Below are 13,430 nucleotides of genomic sequence, written 5' to 3' on the forward strand. Positions count from 1 at the left end.
TGTTTTCCTTCTGTACTTCCATATCATGTGTGAAGAGACATTTTACTTCTTTGCTGATGTTACACCTGCAATTGAATACTTTTTATCTAACTGCATTGCTGAGCGTATGCCGTGTGGAATAGTTAAGAAAATGCCGGGCATACCTTACTTTGACCTTCCCGGTGGGTCAGATGATAAAGAGTCCCCTGCAGCGCTGGAGACCTGGGCTTGACCCCTGGGTCAGAAAGATCCCCTGGAGGCGGGCACGGCTACCCACTCCAGTATTTTTGCCTGGAGAATCCCATGGACAGAGGAGCCTAGCGGGCTACAGTCCATTGGGTCGAAAAAAGTCAGATACTACTGAGCAACTAACACACCTTTACCTTGTTCTTTATGTTAGTAAAAATGCCTCTAATGTTTCTTCATTAAATAAGATGCTGGCTTCAGGACCAAAGAATATCTATGTTATTATTATTATTATATTAAGAAAGTATCTTAAGTAAGTAATTTTTATCAGGAATGGTTCTGAATTTTGTCCAAGACTTTAACTGCTTCTGTGGACATAATTATGTCTTCCTGGATCTGTAAAAATGTGTATAATATTGATGGATTTTCAGATATTGAATCAACTTTGCTTTCCTGGAATAACTCACACTTGGTCATGACAAATTATTTTCTTCATGTGGTATTGACTTCTACTTGCTAACATTTTATTTGTATTTTTGTCACCCTCTATCCTTAATCTTGGAGAAGGCAATGGCACCCCACTCCAGTACTCTTGCCTGGAAAATGCCATGGACGGAGGAGCCTGGTGAGCTGCAGTCCATGGGGTCTCGAAGAGTCAGACACGACTGAGCGACTTCACTTTCACTTTCCACTTTCATGCACTGGAGAAGGAAATGGCAGCCCACCCCAGTGTTCTTGCCTGGAGAATCCCAGGGACGGGGGAGCCTGGTGGGCTGCCGTCTATGGGGTCACACAGAGTCGGACACGACTGAAGCGACAGCAGCAGCAGCAGCAGCATCCTTAATCTTTCAGTATATTTCTGTTTTAATCATGCCTCTTCTAGACATCATATTATTGCATATATTTTTTCTATATTCAATCTGTCTTTATCTTTTATATTTGATAAGTTTTGTCTATTTATAATTATTATAGTGACCGTATGTTAGGATTTGGTTTTGTGATCTTATGCTTTGCTTTTATCGAACTTTTTTTTCTTTTTTGCTTCTTTTTATTCTCTTTTCCTGCTTTCTCTTGATCATTTTGAGTTTTCTGCCAGTTTAAAAGGTTAAAGACTATATTTTTGTTCTTACTGTGGCTAACCTCAATTTAAAACCTATAATCATGCATATTTACCAGTCGTAGTAAACTTGGCAATATCTTACTGTGTCTTACAATTCAGGATGCTCTGCTCCTGGTTTTGGTCTCCCTCTGCCTTCAGCCCCCATGGTGCTGATATCTTAGTTCTGGACTGCTGCGGACACAGTCTGTTCCCCACTTGGTTCCTATTGTAGACCTTTCCTAGGCATTGCATCACCCTCAGCTCCGTGTCTCGTATAGCAGTGCCCTGGTTTTGTCTCTTTTCGTGTCTGAATCCTGCCTCCAAGAGCCTTTTTCAGTGGATGGCAACATTTTTGAGGCTTGTATGAGTGAGAATGTTTATATTCTCACATCTGAATGACAATTCAGACTTTAAAAAGCTAACATTCGAAGCCGTTTTCTTTTACTACTTTAAACCCATTAAAGGACGTGTTGCCTGGCGGCACGGTGGACAAGCACCCACCTGCCGATGCAGGGACAAGGGGTTGACCCCTGGTCCGAGAAGATTCCTCATGCATGGAGCAGCTGAGTCCACGCGCCACAGCTGGTGAGCCTGCATTCTAGAGCCTGAAACTGCCACTACTGAAGCCCATGCACCCTAGAGCCCAGGTTTGGAAACCAGAGGAGCCACTGCAGGGAGAAGGCTGTGCATACCGCGACTAGAGAGTTGCCCCCTTTCTCTCTGCAGCTAGAGAAATCTGGAGCATGGCAGTGAAGACCCAGCACAGCTGAAAATAAATAAAATTATTTAAAAAAACCAAACCCATTACACCAGTATCCTCTTGTAGTCTTTTCCTGCCAAGCTGTCTCTTACTCCTTTGCAGGTAGAGTGAGGATAAAATTCAACCACGAAGCTTCTGCGAGTAGAGGGGCACTGCTAGGAATGAAGCTTGGGCCGCAGATGGAAACCAGAAGGGCCTCGAGTACACAGAGACACCCTTCTCCAGGGGACCTTCCCAACCCAGGGATCGAACCCAGGTCTCCCGCATTGCAGGCGGATTCTTTACCCGTTCAGCTACCAGGGAAGCCCAAAATGGAGACACAGGCTCTACTTACTGGCTGGTTGTTTAATCACCCTGCTTACAGATGCGTAATTCTCTCTCTCTGGAAGCCTTTAGAGTTTTCTCCTTGCATCTGATGTTCGTGGGTTTTGTTTTAGCACTTCTTGTGTGGATTTGCTGTCGTTCCCCCATCTATGAATTCTTTCCGTGTGATCCCGTCTTCCTCCATCCCTCCCTGCCCCCCACCCTCCTCCTCTCTTTCCCTCCCTCCCTCCCTCCCTTCCCTCAGTCTGTGTCTCTGTGACTCCTGCTGTAACCTCTCTTCTGGACTTTTTATTGTAGTCAAACGTAGAGCTACTCATCCTGCCTACAGGAGCTGTTTCAGTCCAAGTGAAATGGATTTATTATCGCAAATTTTTTAAAAGGCATTTTGTTTTATCCCCCTATCTCCAGCACATTTTAACGTTCAAATGCTTCTGCAGCCGTAGGCACTCTGGGCCTGGGGAGTCAGGAGCCCCACCCCTCGGCCTTCCTAAAAGGTATTCGCCTTTATGATCATAAAAGGTATTTCCAGATGCCTGTGGCGCTACTGCTGTCTCTCCAGGAATTGTGGACATGAAGTCTCAGACTCCACGTTCCTTGTCTCAGGATGGCTAGAGCCCCTGACCACAAACAGCAGAATCTCCTTGGACCAGTCTAAGCAGAAAAGGGATTTAGTAAATGCTACAAGATCCGTCAGAGAATTGTGCAGAATGGGAGTGTGTTTTAAGACTGTGCTTCCAGGACCAACACCTGGGCGGTGTGACGGGCGTGGAAAGGTGAGAAGCTGGTCCCCTGATCAGTGGCGGGGCCTCTGCTGCCAGAACCGGCCCGTCTTCTCAGTGATGAAGCTGCCCGCACGCGGGCCCGTCCAGTGGACGTTCTGTAAGGAGCCTGCTTCTGGGGCACGCATGTGGGAGGCCTGGGGGGCAGCGGGAGCCCCAGCCTCGCCCCCTGCCTGCCAGCTGCCAGGGAGGCCTGTGAGAAAACGGGAAGTTTGAGGACTTCCTAAAATACACAAAGGCTGCTTGAATCCTTATGGGCTCTGGTTACAGGAGAGGTTCGCCAGGAGCCCCCAAGGAGCCTACAAGCCAACAGAGGAGGAAGACCAGCAAACCTCCCAGAACTGCCCCTAGGAGAACGGGAACAGACCCCAGATATTACGTCCAACCTAAGACAGCTCTGCCAACCAGGAACGTGTTCACATTTCTCCGCGTGCTTGCCTAATTCTCCCATCTGCAGGAAAAGGAAGCCTTTTAAATTAAATTTGCAGAGTTGTCTCTCATATGTTCAAGAAGTCTTCAGATGATTTTAAACAAGCTGTAAGCCTGCCAGTTCCACGGAGAGATGACCTCATTGATCAGGGGAGCTTTCAGAGCATCCGTTTAGGAAAAGCAACTGCTAAGATTCAATGCCCGCTCAGGAGGCTTAGGTACCCAAATTGTGTTGAAAGACTTACTCTTTGCTCTAAGTAGCAACTTCTGAAAACTTTAATAAACAACTGTGAGGTCATGTAATTCTTAATTAGGCTTTCAGAAGAAAGGGGAATGCGCTTGTGTTTAAATGAAGCAAAACTGGAAAGACTGGATCCATGCACTGCAGACTGTCATTATCACCTACACCATCGTGTTGTATCTCCAGCGCTGGTTTCCAGACGCCGAGGACGGATGTCGGCAGGCCCAGGGCTGGTGACAGGAGCCTGCTTTAACAGCTTCACCTGTGCTCTGCTCTCACTCTTGGCCAGAAGCAAAGACACTGCAGTGAAATGCAGTGAAATTCACTGCCGCACGCGCTGGCCTTCCGTCCGTCTCATGCTGACCTTTACTCTCCCTCTTGGCAGAACTTGTGCCAAGCGTGGTGCTACAGTTACAAATTAAGCAAATGCAGTCAGAGAACTCTTGGGGTTTTGGTTGTGTTTTTAAGTACCTAACTACAATTATTATAAGGTTTGAGGTGGGTGAACTACTTAGGGGGTGTTTGCTTATGCTAGAAAATATGTGTGCGTATGCAAGCTCAGTCACTTCAGCTGTGTCTGACTCTTTGTGACCCCATGGACTGTGGCCTGCCGGGCTCCTCTGTCCATGGAATTTCCCAGGCAAGAATACTGGAGTGGGTTGCCATTTTCTACTCCAGGGGATCTTCCTGACCCAGGGATTGAACCCGTGTCTCTTGTGTCTCCTGCACTGCAGGTGGATTCTTTACCCGATGAGCCACCAGGGAAGCCCAGAAAATATACAGAGGAAGCAAAGCTTGCATTTTGACTTTTGAATGAAGAGAGGATTTTAGATCCAAAAGAGAGAGAGAGCGAGCGAGCTTGCTTTTACACATGTTGTTTTTGCTTATCCTGCGGAATCTTTCTAATAAAAAATACTTTATTTGCTTGGCTGCCACAGGTCTTAGTCGTGGCACGCGAGCTCAGCTGTGGCGTGTGGGGTCCAGTTCCCCGACCGGGAGCGAAGCCAGGCCCCCTGCACTGGCAGCACAGTCTTAGTCCTGGACCGCCAGGGAAGTGCCTATCCTGCAGAATCTTGAGACCATCTGTCTCCTCAAGCTCTGCCTACAAGAAAAGTAAAGGGACTGCACAAGGTCTAGAGGATATCATCTGAGAATTATGTGAGTGTGTGCAATGTAAACCTTGGTGTGAAAATACAGGGCCTAGTGTGCAGAAAATTTGGTTCAGTTCAGTTCAGTCGCTCAGTCATGTCCGACTCTTAGCGACCCCATGGACTGCAGCCTACTGGGCTCCTCTGTCCATGGGATTTTCCAGGCAAGAGTACTGGAGTACTGGAGTGGGCTGCCATTGCCTTCTCCGAGGTTGTAACATTACTAGAAGCTAAATGTCAAAAGGTAGAGTTGATTTGTTTAGCCAGAACCCTTGAATGTAGACAGACCTTACCGTCTACACTGAAGAATTGACGAGATCATAGATACTGAATTGGCTGGACAGTCGTGTGATTCTTGGCCTGATTTCCAGTTTCCTGTCCTGGGAACACGAGCCCAGAGCTTCCCCTTCTAAGAACTACCAGCTGCTGGAATGCAAAAGCCTTCACACTGAGAATACACGCAAACACCTGTGCTGGACTCTACATTGGGTAAGTGTTCACGTAGCAGAGAGGAAAGACTGTCTCCAGTGAATCTAGAACTATTACTTGGAACTCACATATTGAGGACACGCACTCCAAGGACAAAGAGCAAGGGCAATTGCCCAGCTGGCGTTCAGCAGCCTCACTGTTTGCTGGGATAATGGAACGATTGAGAAACTACTTTATATTGTTGGGTAAAGCAATTAAGGAATGAAATGCTTGTGTTAGAAATAATGCAATTCGGTATAAATGATTCGATCACGAAATGAAAGAAATTAAGTAGAAGTACTCTACAAGTAGTGACCTGACCTGCCTCTTAAGAAACCTGTATGCAGGTCAAGAAGCAACAGTTAGAACTGGATATGGAACAACAGACTGGTTCCAAATAGGGAAAGGAGTACGTCAAGGCTGTATATTGTCACCCTGCTGATTTAACTTCTATGCAGAGTACATCATGGGAAACACTGGGCTGGGAGAAGCACAAGCTGGAATCAAGATTGCTGGGAGAAATATCAATAACCTCAGATATGCAGATGACACCACCCTTATGACAGAAAGAGAAGAGGAACTAAAAAGCCTCTTGATGAAAGTGAAAGAGGAGAGTGAAAAAGTTGGCTTAAAGCTCAACATTCAGAAAATGAAGATCATGGCATCTGGCCCCATCACTTCATGGCAAATAGATGGGGAAACAGTTGAAACAGTGGCTGACTTCATTTTCTCGGGCTCCAAAATCACTGCAGATGGTGACAGCAGCCATGAAATTAAAAGATGCTTACTCCTTGGAAGAAAAGTTATGACCAATCTAGACAGTATATTGAAAAGCAGAGACATTACTTTGCCAACAAAGGTCCGTCTAGTCAACACTATGGTTTTTCCAGTAGTCATGTATGGATGTGAGAGTTTGATTATAAGGAAAGCTGAGTGCCAAAGAATTGATGCTTTTGAACTGTGGTGTTGGAGAAGACTCTTGAGAGTCCCTTGGACTGCAAGGAGATCCAACCAGTCCATCCTAAAGGAGATCAGTCCTGGGTGTTCATTGGAAGGACTGATGTTGAGGTTGAAACTCCAATACTTTGTCTACTTGATGCGAAGAGCTGACTCATTGGAAAAGCCCCTGATGCTGGGAAAGATTGAAGGTGAGAGGAGAAGGGGACAATAGAGGGTGAGATGGTTGGATGGCATCACCGACTCAATGGACATGAGTTTGAGTCAGCTCCGGGAGTTGGTGATGGACAGGGAGGCCTGGCGTGCTGTGGTCCATGGGGTCTCAAAGAGTTGGACATGAATGAGCGACTGAACTGAACTGAATTCAACAAGAATTGACAGGGAAATATCAGTGTGAGCGCATGATTTTTTTTCAAAGTCCTTTTGAGTGCTGTGGGCTGAACTGGCCAAGACACCCTGTGCCTCCGGCAGCAGGAGGGAGCTGGGCTGGCGTGTGGGTTGCTGACACACTCCCCACTGGAAGAGGGGGGTCTTCACGATGGGGCTGGGAAGTCGGGGGCACTCGTGCCGGGCTTAGTGCGATCAAAGCAGAGAGACTTGGACAGGGGCTCCCAGAGGCCAAAGTGATACCATTGACCGAAAACAGTAAACATCACTGACGAAAACATTCAGTCTATGACAGTTCCTGAGCCGGCTCTGCTCAAAAGGGAAAACGGAAAAAACATGTCAAAATAATCTGTTACAACTGAAATGGCTACTGAACCAATTATACTCGAAAAATCGAGCAGAAAAGGAGAGTTGAGTATTTATCCTGCTTCTTCACTGGGGCCCATGTCCAGGTGTAAGTGGATAGTTTAGTTAATGGAATAAAGCGCTGCCTTATAGCAAAGCTCTGATAACTAGGCATAGAAAACCACCGTCCAGCTGCCCTTGTGACTGTCTAGGTGAGACTTACCGGTTGGGGCCGGTACCACCCTTCTGCCCCCGGGTCAGCCTCTGCCCTCCTCGTGCCCTGCGGCTCCAAGGCCAGGACCCTGCCCGGGTGACAGACGCCTCGTGTGACTCTGCTCCATCCACTCTCTCCAGGCCTGAAAACCGAGTTCTTCTGAGACAGTGACAGGCTGCAGAAGCGCTCCCGTGTGACTTCGGGTTTCGGGACCTCAGATTGTGTGACTACTTGTGTTTTGGACACCCTCAGCCAAACCCCCTGCACAAACACATCTGAGAAGACGGCTGAGAAGTCCCGGATGAAAACGTAAGAAGGCACAGTCCCTGAGCCCGGCCGGAGGTCCCAAGTGGCCCTGTGGCAGGCGGGAGCAGCCTTTGGAGGAGGTGTGGGGCACGGCCAGCGAGGCGGGAGGAATGTCACCGAAGGGGCCTGTGGATTTCCCGGCCGCCACGTCTGTGCCTGGGACGTGCAGGTCCAGCCCAGGACAGTGCAGGACACTCGTCACGGCCCCAACCTCTGCCCTGTGACCCGTCAGAGAAAGGAAGTGTCCTGTGGACGAAGCCCTCATGGCCCTTTGACACGTGACAGTCGACGTCACTCATCATGGAAGTGTCACAGTGCAGGCTTCGAACCCCGCGTTTTATTATTTGAAATGAACAACACTTTGAGCCCTGGAGTATTATTTTCACACAGAACATTATACGTGGCAGTTTAAAAAATTGAAAATGTGTTGCTACTGTTGACTAAAAAAAGATGTACAACTAGAGAGCTGTGAGTTAAGTTTTATTTAGGGCACAATGAGGCCTGCAGCCCAGGAGGCAGCATCTCAGAGAGCTCTGAGAGTCTGCTCCAAAGTGGCAGTGGGGAAAGTCAGTATAGAAGGTTTTGGTGAAGGGGGAGTTCACTACTGTGAACATTTTACAAAAGGTTTCTGTTAGTCATGAGGGTCTGGCATCACCATGAAGGGATTTAATGTTTCTCTAGATATGCCAGGATTGAGATCATAAAATCTGTTCCTAAAAACATTCAACTATCTAAAGACCCATCCCACCAGATTCCCTGGAGGACAGAGTGCCTCCCTCCACCCTGAACTCCCTCGGGGGCTGTTGAAACTCCACAGCTATGGCAGCACGGGGGTCAATCTCCATGGAGGCAGATGGCAAAGGCCTGTGTTGTTCTGGCACTGGCAATGCTCTTGGTAAGTGCCAATTTGTAGTTGACACCACCAACCCGAACTTGGGTCTCCTCGCCCGCACAGTAAAGCCGACACACTGACCCTGGGCTGTGGGGAGGAACGGGCAGTGTTCACTGCAGGTGATGAGCAAGGAGTCTGCACAGCTGGCGCTCCATACAGCCCAGCTTCCTGGGGGTTTCAGCAAAGCCTTTACAGGCCAGATGAGGGAGGGGGTCCCAGGGAGTGTGATCAGTTCTCTGATTGGTTGATGGTGAGGTCACAGGGAGGGGTCAGGTGTTCACATGATCAACCCTCAGGCACCGATACGTCTGGGGACCATGTGCTCTTGGTCTAGTAGTTGACTTCTTCCTTTTGGAGGGGGTTTAAAAGAAATAGAGGAAAATAACAGAATGGGAAAGACTAGAGATCTCTTCAAGAAAATTAGAGATACCAAGGGAACACTTCATGCAAAGATGGGCTCGATAAAGGACAGAAATGGTATGGACCTAACAGAAGCAGAAAATATTAAGAAAAGGTGGCAAGAATACACAGAAGAGGAGAAGGAAATGGCAACCCACTCCAGTGTTCTTGGCTGGAGAATCCCAGGGACGGGGGAGCCTGGTGGGCTGCCGTCTATGGGGTCGCACAGAGTCGGACACGACTGAAGTGACTTAGTAGCAGCAGTACTTCATATGAACAAGCATGTAAAGTATGGTTATCAAATTCAGGAATTTAACATTAATATTTTCATCTAATCTATAGTCCTTGTTCCAGTTCCATTTGTTGTCCCATTGGTAAATTTTTTTACAGCTACAGGATCTAACCCAGGATCATATGTTAGATTATCATGACTCTAATCTGGACCAGTTCTTCAGCCTTTCTTTGTCTTTTATAGTATTTGTTTGGAGAATACAGGACAGTTAAAGTATAGGTTATCCTTCAGTTTGGGTTTTTCTGATTCTTCCTTATGGTTAGATTTGGATTATGCAGTATGGGCTGAAATCCTGTGACTGATGTGTCCTCTCAGTGTCATATCTAGGCTCTCAGAATGTCCCCTCACCTCTTACTGGTGATGTTAATTTTATCACTTGAGTAAGATGTTGTCCAGTTTCTCCACTGTATCGTTAAGTTCCTGTTTTAACTTTTGCAATTAGTAGATAATTTGAGAGGAGAAACTTTGAGACCAGGTTGATTGATGTTCTATTCCTTGTCAAACCTTCCCCTCCTAGATTTAGCATCTTTTGATGATTTTTGTCTGAATAAATTTTTACTGCGATGTTTACCAAATTGTGATTTTTCTACCTGCATTATTCTTTCTATATTAATTAGTTGTCATACTACTCTAAAGAAAAGGTTTCCCTTTATCTATTTATCATAAGTGTAGAATAAATGCTTTTTTTCTGATCACTTAAAAAAAAAAAAAAAAGAATACACAGAAGAACTGTACAAAAAAGAGCTTCACGACCCAGATAATCACGATGGTGTGATCAGTCACCTAGAGCCAGACATCCTGGAATGTGAAGTCAAGTGGGCCTTAGAAAGCATCACTACAAACAAAGCTAGTGGAGGTGATGGAATTCCAGTTGAGCTATTTCAAATCCTGAAAGAGGATGCTGTGAAAGTGCTGCACTCAATATGCCAGCAAATTTTGAAAACTCAGCAGTGGCCACAGGACTGGAAAAATCAGTTTTCATTTCAATCCCAAAGAAAGACAATGCCAAAGAATGCTCAAACTACTGCACAATTGCACTCATCTCACATGCTAATAAAGTAATGCTCAAAATTCTCCAAGCCAGGCTTCAGTAGTACATGAACCGTGAAATTTCAGATGTTCAAGCTGGATTTAGAAAAGGCAGAGGAACCAGACATCAAATTGCCAACATCTGCTGGATCATCGAAAAAGCAAGAGAGTTCCAGAAAAACATCTATTTCTGCTTTATTGACTATGCCAAAGCCTTTGACTGTGTGGATCACAATAAACTGTGGAAAATCCTGAAAGAGATGGGAATACCAGACCACCTGACCTGCCTCTTGAGACACCTATATGCAGGTCAGGAAGCAACAGAACTGGACATGGAACAACAGACTGGTTCCAAATAGGGAAAGGAGTACGTCAAGGCTGTATATTGTCACCCTGCTTATTTAACTTATATGCAGAGTACATCATGAGAAATGATGGACTGGAAGAAACACAAGCTGGAATCAAGATTGCCGGGAGAAATCTCAATAACCTCAGATATGCAGATGACACCACCCTCATGGCAGAAAGTGAAGAGGAACTAAAACGCCTGTTGATTGAAAGTGAAAGAGGAGAGTGAAAAAGTTGGCTTAAAGCTCAACATTCAGAAAACGAAGATCATGGCATCCAGTCCCATCACTTCATGCCAAATAGATGGGGAAACAGTAGAAACAGTGTCAGACTTTATTTTACTGAAGATGGTGATTGCAGCCATGAAATTAGAAGACACTTACTCCTTGGAAGGAAAGTTATGACCAACCTAGATAGCATATTGAAAAGAAGAGACATTACTTTGCCAACAAAGGTCCATCTAGTCAAGGCTATGGTTTTTCCAGTGATCATTTATGGATGTGAAAGTTGGACGGTGAAGAAAGCTGAGCGCCGAAGAATTGATGCTTTTGAACTGTGGTGTTGGAGAAGACTCTTGAGAGTCCCTTGGACTGCAAGGAGATCCAACCAGTCCATCCTAAAGGAGATCAGTCCTGCGTGTACATTGGAAGGACTGATGCTGAAGCTGAAACTCCAGTACTTTGGCCACCTCATGTGAAGAGTTGACGCATTGGAAAAGACCCTGATGCTGGGAGGGATTGGGGGCAGGAGGAGAAGGGGACGACAGAGAATGAGATGGCTGGATGGCATCACTGACTCGATGGACATGAGTTTCAGTGAACTCCGGGAGTTGGTGATGGACAGGGAGGCCTGGTGTGCTACGGTTCATGGAGTCACAAAGAGTTGGACATGACTGAGTGACTGAACTGAACTGAACTAGCATCCATGAGACAGCTCAGGAATGAGCACCAGAGACGTCATCTGGGGGCTTGTGAGGGGGCTCAGCGAAGGACCTGGGGGAGGGTCCACCCTGGAAGGCCCATCAGGTCCTGCTCCATTGGGATTTTAGAGTAATCACATTTGCACCAAACCAAGCCCTGTGTTTTCCTGTTTTAGTTATTGCCGTTGTTATTACTCTGCATGTAACCATATATACGGTTAACATATTTAGATATTCATGTTGGCTTGGTGTTCTCTACTCACACTCCGCCCAGTACCCAGATGCGATGCCCTGCGGGCACCCTGCAGGGAGCAGGCACTGCACCCGGAGGGCAGATCAAATAGCCACCACATTCTGTGATAACTCACTTCTCATGTCGCCCCAAGACAAGGCCTGGTACGTTCACAGGAGGAGCACAGAGCTGGAAGGCCCGGAGTCCACGCTCCCAGGAGGGTTCCGCCCAGCCCGCTGGGAGAACGAAGTTTTCATACCCTTTGACCAGCCTCTCTGATGAGCTTTTCACTCACAAACGGAATGCCCGCTTGTTCTGAGTGTCCTTTCTGCTAATGATGCACCGGTCATTTTAAAGGAACCAAGAACCTTTAAGAGAGGAAGTCTGGTTCTGGGTCACAGCTGTCCTGTTGGTGCTGATGCTGTGTTAGGAGCTGGATTCCAGCCAGCAACGCTGCACCCGAACCTTTTCTCATCGTTCTGGGGTCCAGGCGTGCGTCCTCGCCGGGACTCTGCAGACCCCGTCGGGAAGCTGGCCCCCAGGGCCCTCAGCGCCCGCTCTGATGTGGGCCGTGCACCTCTCGGGGCCCATGGGCCCCTTCCCCGAGCCCCGTGCCCAGCACGCATCCTGGTCGTCCATGTCCACTCTGGGCAGAAGTGGCCCTGCCGGCCCGTCCTCGTTTCCTCAGCAGGTGCCCCAGGTGTGAGAGCTGGCAGATGGTATCAGTCTCCCAACTGTCACCTTGAGCTACGCGGGCTCCTTGATGGCACTAGAGACGGGTAGGGCAGGTTCTCCAAGGTGCAAGGGGGAGGGGAGGATCCCAGAGCACAGACTACCAGTGGTGGCTCCGGACTGGACAGGCCGTGAGGCTGCTTTATATGCTCCTGGGTGGTGTGCGTTGCTTACAAGTTGTTACGTGTGCAACCGGTCCAGCAGAAGGCGCTGTTTAATTAAGCCCATCCAGGCTCAGATCCAAAGTTCCTTTCAACCACCCTCACCTGCAGGCAGCCCCGGAGGCATGAACCTGACCTAGGGGGAAGGGCTTGTCCCGGGTCCCCCATCTGTGGTGGATGCAGCCTCGAGGCAGGAGGCCCAGTCACACGGGCCCCCTGCCCCCTTGCCTCTGGTTCAGCGGGGACAGGCTGGCTGAGAAGACGGGACACAGAGCCTGCGGACTCCTCTGTCCATCTGCCTCCCTCGTCCATGACCGCCAGAGCACAGCAAACCCGCTCCCGTCTACGGGGCAGCGTTAGAAACCCCAGCCGTGCTGCGTGCTGACCCGAGGCGTCAGGACAGGCTCCTCGGGCCGCCCCACCCCCGCCCTCCGAGCGTGCCCCTGCCCGGGGTCAGCCTCCCCTCCCAGTACCGCGCACGGTGCTGCCCACGCGGTGTTGCCGTGTGCCGGGGGCCTGCAGTCCCCACAGCTTCCCCGGAAACAGCACGGGTGTGCCCAGGACACCTCGGCAGGGTCCAGGTGCAGGCCCGAGGCACCCACTTTCCATTGCCTGCCCACAAGGCAGAGGGCACTATGAGCAGCAGGGACTGGGGGTGCCCTCCGGAAGCAGGCCCCGGCCTGTCACTGCCCACTGCCGGCTCACCCACTTTCAGGGAGCTCCAGTTTTCACCTGTAAGTGTCCTTTCTGGGAAACAGCTCTTCAGTTTCTTAACAAACACAGCAAAGTATTTAATCATACTCA

The sequence above is a fragment of the Bos javanicus genome, chromosome 9, assembly GCF_032452875.1.
Source record: "Bos javanicus breed banteng chromosome 9, ARS-OSU_banteng_1.0, whole genome shotgun sequence".
In the NCBI taxonomy this organism is placed as follows: domain Eukaryota; kingdom Metazoa; phylum Chordata; class Mammalia; order Artiodactyla; family Bovidae; genus Bos; species Bos javanicus.